Source organism: Hibiscus syriacus, unplaced genomic scaffold (genome assembly GCF_006381635.1).
Source record: "Hibiscus syriacus cultivar Baekdansim isolate YM2019G1 unplaced genomic scaffold, ASM638163v2 tig00112649_pilon, whole genome shotgun sequence".
Lineage (NCBI taxonomy): Eukaryota > Viridiplantae > Streptophyta > Magnoliopsida > Malvales > Malvaceae > Hibiscus > Hibiscus syriacus.
This window is the reverse complement of record NW_024063376.1, coordinates 122,409-137,504: the sequence shown is the minus strand read 5'-3', so window position 1 is coordinate 137,504 and position 15,096 is coordinate 122,409. Positions and strand designations below refer to the sequence as shown.

At 35.2% G+C, this 15,096-nt stretch overlaps 1 long non-coding RNA gene and 1 pseudogene across 1 annotated transcript in view; both read left to right on the top strand.

The window, feature by feature from the left end:
- The first annotated feature begins 2,023 nt into the window (after positions 1-2,023).
- Positions 2,024-4,164, top strand: LOC120182416 (annotated as a pseudogene).
- Positions 4,165-6,750: 2,586 nt separating this feature from the next.
- The window catches only part of LOC120182428, a 51,004-nt gene continuing 42,658 nt past the window's right edge, over positions 6,751-15,096 (top strand). The window contains exons 1-2 of the long non-coding RNA XR_005521833.1: positions 6,751-6,857; positions 10,501-10,505. This is a non-coding gene — a long non-coding RNA (uncharacterized LOC120182428). The remainder of the gene's footprint in view (positions 6,858-10,500; positions 10,506-15,096) is intronic.

The following is a 15,096-nucleotide window of genomic DNA, read 5'->3' as shown; positions in this document are numbered from 1 at the left end:
TAATATTTCTATAGTAATATCTAAGTTGCATGTTAATATCACATAAATAGGGGTTCATTTCTTTTATTTCGTCCTGCCAAAAAATAAAGATATAAATAGGGGTCAATTTCTTTTATTTTGTCGTCTCCGGCCAAAAACCCAGAGCTGCGTATACATATAAGTTGTTGCCCAGTAGCCGGATCTTACCCCACCTAATTGATGACTTTCACATTTGGTTTATTATCCAAATGTGAACCAAGGGAAATTGTCGTTGCATGATGGCCATTCCCTCCACCCATTTAACTAAAGTAGAACTTAGTAATTTCAAAATCCTTTTTAAGTTTGGACTCATCGTTTTCGATAATCTGTTTTTGTTTTAAAATAATATTAATATTATATAAATTATAAATTCTAAAGCTATATTTTAAGTTATTTAACTTTTTAAGCCAAATCGATTTGATATGTACTGAAGTTTTTTGTTCCAAGTTTGATTCAACTCGGACTGGACTGATAGACCACTTGATCTTTGGACAAGTCTAAATCAAAATAATCAATTATCATATCTATGGACGTACTACTTTTATTCAAGACAATATCAATAGACATATTTTCTATTCTATTGCTGGTACATGCTAATAATTGGTGTATTGACTTTCGAAGTATTAAAATTCATTGATATTAACCAAACTATTGCTGGTACATGCTAATAATATTGGTGTATTGACTTTCGAATATTTAAAATTCATTGATATTAACCAAAATAAATTGAAATAATCAGTACTAAAATACTACAATACATAATTCTTTCACCTAAAATTAAAGACAATTAAATATAATATATTAAATTCATGATCTTCTAAATATTATAATAATGACGATATAATCAAATTTATAACTAAATAAATGTTTAAACAAAAAAAATCGGAGAAAAAAACTAATAGAAAAGTTTAGAAAAAGACGTAATCTTAGTTCATAGTTCAAGAATCCATGTTAGGTGGTGTGTTACGTTTGGAATGTTGTGTTGTTTTAGTGCGACCAATCTGTGTCAATAATTTTTGAAGTGGTGGTTAAAAATTCTCAATTGATACCTCATTATTCTTTTAAATTATAAATTTAATACCAATTACGAGTAAATTTTCTCTCTCTATATAAATAAGAATAGTTTAAAAAGAAAGTAAATGAAAAGAAAACTAATGTCAATGTCATCTCGATGTTTCCAAAGTAAACACCAAAACAAAACGTCTCTATGTTCTAAAGATGTTAAATTTAAGCCCTACATAGAACATCCACATTCTCTAAGATTCTATCAAATTTGGGCGTTTCCTGTTCATACAAGTAAGATAAATGTGACAAAAAATATTGTATATATAGTAGTGAGATGAAATATTAAATCTCATAAGTAAAATCATATATTCGAATTTTAGTGTTTACAAATGGAGTAAATTGAGTTGAGAGTGTATCCTTATAATGGATCTCTACTTGATCCGAAATAGTTGATCAATATTCGAATATCGGTAGTTGAACACAAAATATTATATATAAGTAGTAACATATCCATTCTACTCGAGAATGATATCTGTCTATCTTGAAATTCAAATATTTCAGTTAATTACCTATTTTAATAAAATGTGCTCACTCTAAAATTTTATTTGTATTTATTTCGTTAAAAAATTTTGTATTGTTAATATATGTGTCAACCTTAAAAAATATAATTTAAAATAAAATCATCTATAAATTAGATAGAATTTATCAAGATTTTAGATGTATTTAATTTGAATTAGACTGTAAATGAATTAGATAATAAAAAATAATTTAATTATTAAAAAATATTAACAAGGTACAAAACATTCGGTCATCAAAACCAAAAACAGAAATGATTAGAATTTAGAAACGCTCTGATTCTCTCATGCATGCCCCCTGGACATGGGGGATCACGAAACTGCTGCCCTCTCTATCTCACCCTTAAATCCTTTCCATCTCCCTTTTCATTGTTTTGTTAGATTTTGCGAGAGAGATTTTTTTTTAAATTAGTTGGGGCCTTTGCTTCCAATTCAATAAAATATGAATGTGCTTAAATTCATCCATTGCAGATTACCTGTTGGTTCTTTGTTTGGGTTTTGATCGGGTACGTTTCCCTTTCTCTTTCTTTTTCGTTTCCCCGTTTTATATCTGCATTGTATTCATACCTGTGAAACACTCTCAAAACAAGAGAATGAGAGTTTCTCAGCTATTCGTTAATGCTTATTTTAAAAAATTGTTTTTTTGGAGTCACCATGCATTGAAAAATTTCCAAATTGATGCATTTTTGTCTATGTTTACATTGCTCATTTACAAGGAGGTTTCTCTTTTTTAACAGTGTTTCCTCTTTTTGATTGATCGGGGTTCTTCAATAATGGTTTGAGAATTTATAATTTGGGTATTTGCAGAGTTTAAAGCTCTGGAGTTTCCAACATCCCTCATCTCAAAGTCATATCTATCAAGAGAATGTAATTTGAGATCTGGGTGTTCTTAGAAGTTCAAGATCAAGAGTATGTACGCGGTGGGGAGACTAGGCAGCTATATCTCTCGCGGTGTATATTCTGTTTCAGCTCCATTTCATCCTTTTGGTGGGGCTGTAGATATAATTGTAGTGGAACAACCCGATGGGAGCTTCAAATCATCGCCTTGGTATGTTCGGTTTGGTAAATTTCAAGGGGTTCTAAAGACAAGCGAAAAGGTGGTTACCATCAATTTTAATGGCCTCGAACCGAATTTCACATGTTTCTTGATCATAAAGGGGAAGACGGTGACGAAGACGAATATGGATCCTTTTCATTTCCTTTTCCTTCTGGATATGAATCAGATGAACCATCCTGTCCTAATAGGAGGCCATTGAAGTCCTTAAGTTTCAACTATGATGGTGGTATGTCAAATTCCGCGGAGCAAATTGATGTGAGCAAGGGTAAGGTTGTTTCTAGGACATCTTCCCAACCATCTTTGTTGTTATATAGTGTTTTAGGACAGAGTTCAGAAGATGAGGATGATTACAGGGAGGATGGTGGCAGTGTAATGAGGTTAGATTCCTTGGAGTGTGCTGAGATTGCTGCTGGCGTGTTGGAGATGAAGTGGCCCACTAATATCGTCTATGATAGTTCAAATGACAATGCTAGTTCTGGAACATCTTCATTTGAACAAAGCAAGTTTCAGTCTTCTGTGAATGATAAAGGGGAAACTGACCTCTGTAGAACCTCTTCATCATGTGAAGGTTTTATGGAAGGAAAATCAGAAACGATAGCCACTATTGCAGGAGCTATTGACGGTAACAGTGTTGGGAACTCTCATCTGCAATGTCAACATAAGCTTGAACCGTGCAAGGACAAGCAGTTTGATGGAGAAGTTTCTGATAATGAAAAGACTGTTGGTTTACCAGTTTCTGAAATTTTCAGTAAGGAGGCTTATTCAGACAGTCTTCAGTCTTTTGTTTCAGAGAGCTCGGTAATAGTATTGAATGGTTCCAGTGAACAAACTCATCAGACACTGAGCCTTCCTGATGTAGGAATGTGAAGTACATGTTGATGCTGAAACATTGGTGAGAACTACTGATCTAGTGCCAGAGGTTAAATCTCATCCAATGAGCAATGTTCCATCATCAGACTTCAGAGGATGATCAATTCCTTTCAGTGACCTTGCAGAATTCGAACAACATGAGACAGATTGTGTAAATAAAGATCTTCCTTCAATATGTACGAAAAATGAAGTAAATGGTTTATGTCATGCGAATAATGAGTCATATTTAAATTCTGACTTTGTTCATGAGAATTCATCAGCTAATATGGAAAACCCCATAGAAAAGTCGGGAATCATCTCTGATCCTACTAATATTTCTAGAAATCACAGAGTAGCTGGTGAAAAGATTGGGTGGCAGGCAGAATCACTTCCTATATGCAGTTTCCTGTTGACAAGCTCGATTCAAACAACAACGGTCCTGTAAGCCATTCTCTAGGCTCAAATTCTGAAACCCTTGGGTGGACACAATCAAGAAAGATGATTCAAATGAGATAAGGTCCAATGCAGATGAGGAACAACAATTAGTACATGAAAGTTCTAGAGAGGAGAGAGACTTCAAGGAGGCTGAAAAATACACTTCACAATTGTGCTGGCGGTAGAGAATTAGTTATCCTTTTCTTCAATAAACAAGAGAACTAAATTATCATGCATTTCATTTGTTGACTGCAGAATGCCCTGAAATGAATTATAATTATTAGTCCCTTATATGAAGCAAAAGGAGAGTAGAAAAATCATTCAACAAATTAGTTGTTTTATGTAATGGATGAACCCATCTACTGATGCGGAAGTGCAACATATTATTTGTTATGATTTTAATTAAACATAGAATAAATATTCTGTCTTTCTGTGAATCTTCTCTTTGGGCGGTTAACTGTGGAAGTGATGCTTTGTGCTTTGTGCCTTATGCATAGATATCTCTTTAATAATACGTATAGTGGCGAAAGGTTTCGCTCAAGTTCCGAGACACGACTTTAATAATACGTTTAGCCTATTTATCAAACCTTCCACGGTAAAGGTTATCTTGTCCTTAGCTGTCATGAATGGGTGGAAATTGCGATAGGTTGACGTGAATAATGCATTCTTCAATGGGGACTTACGCGAGAAGTGTTCATGGTGCAGCCTCCCGGGTTTGAACAGCTTGTTACTGATGGCTCGCGACTTGTTTGCAAACCTAAAAAGCGTTGTAGGGACTTAAGCAAGCACCACAAAGTTGGTATGCGAGGTTATGTACGTTTCTTGGTCAAATTGGGTTTCATGGGACCTCCTTGGTCATTCGTTGCTTAGGGAAATCTTTCACCTATGTTCTCATTTATGTTGATGATATCATAATTACGAGGCAAGATGAGACTGAAGTTGAAAGAGTTGTATCGCAATTGAGTCAAGAATTCTCTCTAAAAGATTTGGGGGACTTAAACTATTTTATGGGGCTTGAAGTTAGCGTACTAATCTCATTTTACGACAAAAAAAGTTTATTCTTGAGTTATTAGAACGAACCAACATGCGTGATGCTCATCCAGTTCCAACATCGATGGTCGTTTCTCTGAAGCTTAGCAAAGATGGAGGGAACCCATTACAAGATGTTCAATTATATAGGAGAGTTGTTGGAGTTATTCTATATTTAAATCACACGTGACCCGACATTGCATCTAGTGTCAACAGTGTCACTCAATACATGCATGTGCCTTGCACTCAACACTGGGTGGCCGTGAAATGCATCTTGCGTTACTTGTGTGGGACACTTGATTATGGTTTAGTATTTTGCAAGGCTGGATTGGGCTTACACTTGGAAGCTTTTGCGGATGTCGATTGGGCAAGCAATGCCGATGATCGTCGTACGATATCCGGATTTTGTGTCTTTCTTGGAGATAATCTCGTGTCTTCGGGTTCCTAGCCTCAACGGTTGGTCTCTCAGTCGACTATTGAGGCTGAATACCGTGCGTTGGCTGATTTTGTGGCCAATGTTATTTGGATTCAAGCCTTGTTAACAGATATGGGGATTTCATCCTCATGCACTCACATCATTTGGAGTGATAATACAAGTGCGATAGCGATGAGTGCCAATCCTATTCTGCATTCTCGGTCGAAACATGTTAAATTAGAGCTTCATTTCATGGGAGAAGGTTGCCTCTGATAGTGTCTGTGTCAATTATAGTCCCGCTCAACATAAAAAGCTGATGGATTCACTAAGCCTTTGTCTCGAACTATTTTTCTGTGTTTTGCTGCAATCTCAATTCTATTGTGAAGTTCTGGAGTCCATAGACAGTAGGAGAATGTTAACTATTACGTGAATAACAAATAAGTTGTTATTTGATTTTTAGAGATAGTAGGCCAGCAAGGCAAGTCTGGTATAATCGAATGGAATGTTCTAGCAGGTTTTTGTAAAAGCCATATATACGTGGCTCTTGGAAAATGAAAAGATAAGGCATTTGTGCTGATCAAAATTCAATAGAGATAAGCTATGGTGGTGAATTGAAGCAAATAGTCACAGAATCGGGAGACGGTGGGGAAGAAATATCATCGAGCATCAGTTCTAATTCTTTGTGCTTCCCAAAATTACGACAAGTCTTGGAAAATGAAAAGATAAGGCATTTGTGCTGATCAAAATTCAATAGAGAAGCTATGGTGGTGAATTGAAGCAAATAGTCACAGAATCGGGAGACGGTGGGGAAGAAATATCATCGAGCATCAGTTCTAATTCTTTGTGCTTCCAAAATTACGACAAGTCCACATAAAAGAATGCGATGATTTGGAGTATATTTTCCAATGTTGATGGCACCACAAGGGCTTCTGCAACTCGAAAATCTTTGTGTGCATGATTGCCGTCCATTAAAACAACTGGTCAGACGATAGAGGAAGGATAGAAAAGGCAACCGTGCTTCAACAACTGCAGTTTTCAAAACCTTTGACGTAGTTTCGGTCTGTTAAGCGATTAATTTGTTCATTATAAGTTGAGGACGTTCGCTTCAAGTACTTTCTTTGTCTCCTTTTCTAGTTACAATACTTAATTTGTGCCTGGTTTAGTTAATTATGAGATAACTACAAACAGGATGTTCGGTTATCAGCCTTCAAGGCATCCTTTAGCAGTCAAAAAACATCTTCGAATCTGTGGAACAACTGAGGATCATAATCTGGTTTCAGGAGTAAACTAATAAGGACTAAATGGATTAATTTCCCTTCGACTTGAGAGTGCGTGGATCTTGAATGCTTGGTCGATACCACCTTCTGTGTTCACTCATTTGGAGATATTATTGATAATACATAGCCATGGTTTGGAAACCTTATGCTAGGGTCAGCCTCCACAAGGTTTCTTGAAAAACTTAAAGGAATTGGTTGTTAGTGTCGGAACTGTCCTTAAGCTTTTTGGGCTATGGTGGGATAATCCAATTTAATTTTAGAAAATGTCGGGTTTTAAAATAAAACAATAAATATTTTCGGAGTCGCCATCGACTTTTGGGTTTGATATGTCGAATACCTAAAAATACATTTTAAAAGATAAAAAAATGATATACTTAACCAGAAATTCATTTTGAAAAGAGTTTGGGAGTTGATTACGTGGGGAAGAATTAACATTCCCACAACACCTGAAATTGGTACCTAATCGATTATATGTCATTTGAATGTTGAAATTGACAAATTTGAATATACATTCAAATTATGATTTTTTTAATAAATTAAAAATGTATATTATTTTGTACGAACAATCCTCGAAAATACCTTCCTAGTTAGTTAAGGGGGTATTTTTACGGATTCCTCTTTCAAAATAATACTTCCTTAGAGTTTTTTTGATTCAACGAATATATAAAATAGATAAAAATACAAAAGGATAAAAATCACTTAAAAATAAAAGATATATTTTATTCAGAATTCCTAGAGACACACTACTTGTAAGTTAAGGGACGTTTCCATAAATTCCTTGTATAAAGTAATATTTGAAAATATTTTCAACTAGCAAGAATTTTACAAACATGTAAATTACGGATTAAAATAATAAATACGATAACTTTAGGGAAATTAAGGCACTATTACAAATTAATTAAATAACAAAGCATATAATACAAGAACCAAATATTGCAAGTACCAACACTGTAATAAACCCATACGTTTGGGACCAAAATAAACTGATTCAATATTACATGTCAAAAATTGAAGCAATCAGAAATGTATAGCTCATGGTGACCAAAATGTAACATGCACTGAACATAAGGCAAAATCAAAAACTTTCATAACATATAACCATGGATTAAAATTACAACTTTACAAATTTGAAGGCCCATCCGAGTAATTTTCCCAAATAATATCAGCTATACATACTGTGACTAAAACATAAAGATAACAAAATACATAAGTTAAAACATAAAAATAAAAACCCACACTCAGTGACCAAATTAAAATTCACAAAACCCAAAAGGACCCCCTTGTGATTTACCCATGCACTAAACTAATGCAAGGCTAACCCCTCAAAACGACAGCGTTCTGGCTTCGGTATATACCCAAGCCATGGCCGAAAACACCCCACCCCTTCATTTTTCTCTTCTTCTTCTCTCTCTAAAAGAGAGAACTCTCTTGCCTCTCTCTTCATTCTCTCGTCGGGGGAAGGCCGACAGCCTCCGACCATCGTTTGTCGGAGTCCTCCACCACCGTACACGATGGCCTGTGTCTAAAAAACCACCCTAAAATGAACCTCATTCCTTTAAAACCAACCCTATTATCCTAGATCTAAAAGAAATAAAGGTTACCTTAAGTTTTTTAAAGGTTTTCCTTCTCTTTCTAGTGCTGAACAAAGGATTCGGGTTCGGTGGTAAGTTTCCTTTTCCTCTCTCTCTTTTCTTTTTCGAAATTATTTTTCTATTTGTTTGTTTGTTGTTGTTGCTCTTTTTTTTCCCGAAACTACCTAAAAATAATATATATGGTTGCTTTCCTTTCTGTCTCTTGCATGTGTTACTTCCGAGAGGATTTGGATGTGATTGCCTAAGGATTTCTTTTGATTTGTTCCCCTTTTTTATTTGGGGTTTTTTTACTTAATTTGCTTGATTGACTTTGGTGCAGGGGGCCGACTGAAATGTCTTTGGAAGAAGCGACAATGGCGAGAGCAGCAGGAGGCGACGACGACGACAGTACTGACTCCCTAGGGTTAGGGGTTTCAGAAACCCTTGGGTGCTATTAGGTTGGGTCGGTTGTAATTGGGTCAGATCCTCTTGGGTCCTTGGTGGGTGTCGAATCCAACAAATAATAATACTTGCTTTTTAGAAATATAAATTGTAGTAGTGATAAGCAAGGTCGAATCCACAGGGATTGGGTAGACTTATTTTAATGAAAATTAAAGCAAGGAAAAAGGGGTTTTTGAAATTGAGAAAAATAAAGAAAAAAAGCAATTATAATAAACTAAGAATTTAGAGAAATTAATATTAAGGAAATATCCAACTAAAGGTATAATTTCAGAATTGATTTAGAGAATTGATCATAGATGCAATGATAAAATCTTCTACTTTTCACTAAATTGGTTATGGTTATTGAGAAGCTCTAACAACCTATCTCTCCTTAGTTTATCGATAATCAAGAGAAGCTCTTTGATTATTTCCCTAGTTAATGAACAACCCTAGACAAGCTCTTAAGATTAATCCACCAACATCATTAATCACTAGAGGGACCACCAATTCTAGACAACAAATACGCAAGCTCGATTCATTTAGACTAGGTTATACCTTATAACATAATCATAATCAACCATGTTACTTTACCACTAATATTAAAACATTTAAACAATTACGGATTTAAAGTTCTAAATGGCAATTTATTAACCTGATAATGAACAACGAATCCTTTGCACAATCAATCAAGACAATAATTCTTAATAAAAACAGAAGATATATAAATAGTAAAGAAGTAAAGAACAATGAAAATTATTTAGATCTCACAATCCTTTAAGAACCAAAACTTCAATTATCTTTCAGTTGGAACAAAAGTATTTAGCTACTCATAATTGAAAGAAAACTAAAAGAAAATAAAGATGAAAACTTAATGTAAAACTTGATGTAAAAACTAATGCCTCCTATGAAGCCCTAGCTCCCCTTTTATAAGGATTTTCCTACTCTAGATAAAGAAGTTTCCCTTAAAGAAAATCCCACAAAAATAGGAGTTTTAAATGCCCTTATCTTTTCTAAGATAAGAATAATTCAAAAGAGCCTTCCAGCCGTCATTAAACTCTTTTTCCTTTGTAAACTCGTAACCCTAATTTAGGGTTATACGGACTGGTAAGGCGCACCACGCCTTAACTGTAGACTTCTTCTACGGTAGTTCAAGATGAATAAGCCGTGCCCATGCCTTATGCGAAAACCTCTTCTGGTCTTGCCAACTTCTTGAATTCTGATTTTTCCTCCTTAATTTGGGGATTTTGTGAAGATCATGCTAATCATTAGATTTTGAACTTGTTTTGTCCAAACCTTCAACCTAATCCAAAAATACGAAATATAATCAAAATCCATGATTTAATCAATTTTAGCTATTCAAATATGAGGAAAATATCATAGAATATATGTCTAATTTGCGTATTATCAAATTCCCCCACACTTAAACCAATTCTTGTCCTCAAGCATACAATAGTTCAAATTCATAACTCTTCTCAACAATAATCCTTCTTCTTCCTTTGCTCATCCCTCCATAATCAAAATTGTCATGCCTTAAAGACTAAATCTAAACACAAATAAGGAACGAACAATTCGTAGAAGAAATTCTCATAAACAAACATACATGAATAATCACTCTATCAATCTTTTGAAATCAAAATGCAGTGGGATCTAATACCCTCACATTGGATTCACTCAATACGCTCGAAGTGTTTAGGGGTGTCAACAAACTCTCAAGCCAAAACATAGAAAATTTTTACCATAGGCTTGCTAACCTATCACATCCCCACCACTAGTCAATGAATTGAATGCATAAAACCTAAGGTCTTAAATAGGGTGTAATGGGGCTTAGGTGAGGTTGGTAGGAAAGGAATTTGAGCTGTTTATCGAATGAGTTATACGAACTTATCCACATGGAACTCAATCTTCAAATGTTCTCTTCAAGCCATATGAAGAGATTGTAACTTGAATTAATTTATTCCAACATTTTCTGCTCTTCTCAAGATGATTTGAATTCTCATATGAAAAGATCATACAATCCTCTAATTCAAGGTTCAAAAGAGGGAAAATTAACAAAAAAGGATTTGATTTGCTTGTACCATAGTTAATTTCAAACAAAAAAGGATGATAATCAGGGTAGGCTCTTTACGAAAGCTAAAAGTGGTTTCACCTAAATGCCCTTATTGTTCTTGATGCATCCAATTCTAAAATGTGGTCTTTGACATGTATAGCAAAGAAAGTTCTAGAAAAATTAACTATGTATGGAAATCACTCAATCAAGAAATAAGGCATGCTGAAAATGAGTGCTCATTGGCTCAAAAACTCACAAAAAGAGTAAACATGTATTAACTCCCACACATTTTTCATTCAATCAGTCATCAATAGTAATCAACCAGTGTGTAGTAAATAAGAATTCAACTACTCAAGCTAATTCCCTATTATGCTTCAACTTAATTCGATAATTCACAACAATCCAAATCATGTAAGAACAAACATCGAAAGAATCTAGAATTTCGAAGAGAAAAATCACAAACAAGAACTAAAGCATACTTAGCTTTTTCAAAAAAAAAATTGAAGCAAAATTATGTTCAAAGCAAAACCATGTATGAAATACTCTGCCCCACACTTAATACATACATTGTCCTCAATGGATCAAAAGTAAATGCTCAAAAACCATAAAGAATAAGAGTAGGGAAAATCCTCTGAAAATATTGAGCATCAACCACGATATCTGTCACGAGATGGGAGTAAAGGCGCTGTGCGTCGGCTGAGTTGATTCTCGTACTGAACGGAGATGTGGGTATGGTAGAGTAGAGAGGACGGCTGGTGGCGCACATTCTTCTAAAGGAGCATAAGAAAATAAAGAAAATATGAGGCACATTTATATTTGAATCTTGTTTCTTGAACCAGAAGTGGTGTTGAGTTTAGACGTGGACACGTCTTATACAAAACATCTTCTGGATAGTGAGAGACTTTAGAATAATTCTATTTTTGTAAGGCGTGCCCACGAGTTACAAAAATTCCTCTTTTGACCTAAAGAGGAAAACAAGATAAATTGTACTCCGAAAAATCAAGGAAAAATAAAATAAAATAAAATAAAAAGAACGAAAATAGAAATTGAAAAAAAGAAAATTGGGTCGTCTCCCAAGAGCGCCTTTCTTTAACGTCTTTGGCTAGGCGTTTAGCTTCTCAATCATACTAAGTTGGGTACTCCAAAATGGTTTGACCAACGGTATGCACCAGAGAACCTTCATAAAAACATTTGAAACGATGATCTTCGACCTTAAATATTTGACCTGTATCCAAACTTTGTATTTCATCAATAGAGAAATTTTTTCTCCATCCAATATCTTCCTTGTACTCTCTAAGCATTCGAATCAACTTTTCTTCTTCTAAGTGAGAGAGTTTGTTGGGAATGATCACCGGAATAGTTTCTTCTCCTCCTAAATATACATGCTTCAGATGATTTGGTAAAGGCTTCGTTTCCAATTTTGGTGCCTGCACAAGAGAAGGAAGAAGCTTGGTGTGAGAAAGAGGTGACTCAATATAAGATACATTATACCTCATGAGTTTGAGTGATTCTAGTTCTTGGATTGCATCTTGCAAATCAAGATCCATCACAGACTTTTTCATGATTCCCTGCAATCCTTCAGAAGTGAAATTCATGTTGAGTGTATATTTTAACTTGTCATCTTCATTTTGATCAAACGTTTTCTGTGCTAGAGGGTCAATAACATCCATGACAAAAACAGAGGACACATTACTAGGACATCTCATGGTATCATAAATATTGAATTTAATAATTTCACCATCAAATTCCATGGTAAATGTACCATCATTTACATCAATTTTTGTCCTAGCTGTTTTCAAAAATGGTATTCCTAACAAAATTGATGTTGATTTAGAATAATAATCTTTTTGCATATCAAGCACATAAAAATCTGCAGGAAAAACCAATTCATTAACTTGCACCAAAACATCCTCTAAAACTCCCTCAGGATATATTAGATCTATGAGCAAGTTGAAGAATCACTCTTGTTTCTTTCAAAGGACCAACATTCAGAGATGAGTAAATAGAAAGAGACATGATATTTATTGAGGCTTCTAGATCTAACATTGCTCTCTCAATCCTAACATTACCGAGTTTACAAAGGATAGTAAACATACCTGGATCTTTGCACTAGGGGGGTAGTTTGTTCTGGAGGACAGCTGAAACATTCTCCCCTATACTTACCTTTTCATTACCCTTGAGCTTTCTCTTGTTGGTGCATAATTCTTTAAGAACTTTTTCATATCGAGGTACTTGTTTAATTGCATCTAGTAAAGGAATATTTACCTCGATCTTGCGAAATGTCTCAAGAATTTCTTTATCTTCTTCTTCTTTCTTGGACTTAGCGAATCTAGAGGGAAAAGGAGGATCTATGGCAAATTCTTTCAGTTTTTTGCTTTTGAGTCCTTTAGGTTGGTCATTCTCTTATGCTTCTTTCTTGGACTTAGCGAATCTAGAGGGAAAAGGAGGATCTATGGCAAATTCCTTCAGTTTTTCACTTTTGAGTCCTTTAGGTTGGTCTTTCTGAGTCTGAGGAGCAACAACTTCCTTTTCAGTTTCTTCCTCTAAGGCTCTCCCATGTGCCAATGGACTAAGTTCCTTCAACTCCTTTCCAATTCTTAACGTGATTGCACTAACGTTTTGTTTTGGATTAACAATGGTTTGTGAAGGTAACTTACCTTGGGATTCTAACCGATTCACGGATGATGCCAATTGACTCACTTGATTCTCCAAATTTTGTATGCTTGTTCTTGTCTCTTGCTGAAATTGTTGTGTATTAGTTGCAAGTGATTTGACAATTTTTTCTAGAGACATACCTGGCTTTGAAGAAGACTGCTCATGTGGAGAACGCTGGAATTACGATAGTCTTGGTCCATAGCTAAGGTTAGAATGATCCCTCCATCATGGATTATAGGTATTTAAGTAAGGATCATATTTCCTTTGTGGAGGATCGGGAAACCTTCCAACTTCATTGGCGTACTCATGAGAATCATCTTGAAGTGTAGGGCACATGTCAGTTGGGTGACCGGTTACATCACATATCCCACAAGTTTTCACTTGCTGCGTTTTTTCTACAACTAGTTGTTGAACAAGAGAGGTGAGATGCGATAATTGATGTTCAATGGAGGACGAACCTACCTCATTCACCCTTCTTGAAGATATATCTTGCCTAAAGCCAAATTATTGTGAATTAGCGACCATGATGGAGATTAATTCCCTAGCTTCATGAGGAGTCTTATTCACTATGGCGCCTCCACTAGCTGCATCCATCATCTTCCTCTCCATGGGTAGAAGTCCCTCATAGAAATATTGGATGAGAAGTTGCTCAGAAATCCCATGTTGAGGGCAGCTTGCACACAGTCGTTTGAATCGTTCCCAATACTCGTGAAGGGTCTCAGTATCTTTTGTTTTGTTCCACATATCTCCTTTCGAATGCCAGCGGCTCTTGAAGCGGGGAAATATTTATCAAGAAATAGCTTCACCATATCGGTCCAAGTAGTTACAGAACCAGGGGGTAAATAGAAAAGCCAATCTTTAGCTCTATCGGTTAGCGAGAACGGAAAAGTGCGTAATTTTATCTGCTCTTCAGTCACTCCTTGCGGTCTCATACTTGAACATAACACATGAAATTCCTTCAAATGCTTATGAGGATCTTCATTCTCAAGTACATGGAAAGTAGGCAACAAATAAATCAAACCAGATTTTTGTTCAAAAGCTACCTCCAAAGTTGGGTAGTCAATGCAGAGCGGTTGTTGATTCTCATTTGGTGCAGCCAATTCTCTTAGAGTTCTTTCTTCGTTGGCCATTGTTCCTTCTACTTCAGAATCGCTGGAAGAATCAACCAAGTTTACTGCAGATTCCGATTCAGGGGATGAAGAATAAGAAGCTTGTTTGTTGCGCAAGTTAGTTTCTTTTCTTAACCTGCGAGCGGTCTTCTCGATTTCAAGATCGTATTGGAGTTCACCTGCACGAGAAGAATGAGGCATCAAAATAAATCTAAATGACACCAATCCCCGACAACGACGCCAAAAATTTGGTGGGTGTCAAATCCAACAAATAATAATACTTGCTTTTTAGAAATATATATTGTAGTAGTGATAAGCAAGGTCGAATCCACAGGGATTGGATAGACTTATTTTAATGAAAATTAAAGCAAGGAAAAAAGGGTTTTTGAAATTGAGAAAAATAAAGAAAAAAAGCAATTATAATAAACTAAGAATTTAGAGAAATTAATATTAAGGAAATATCCAACTAAAGGTATAATTTCAGAATTGATTCAGAGAATTGATCATAGATGCAATGATAAAATCATCTACTTATCACTAAATTGGTTATGGTTATTGAGAAGCTCTAACAACCTGTCTCTCCTTAGTTTCTCGATAATCAAGAGAAGCTCTT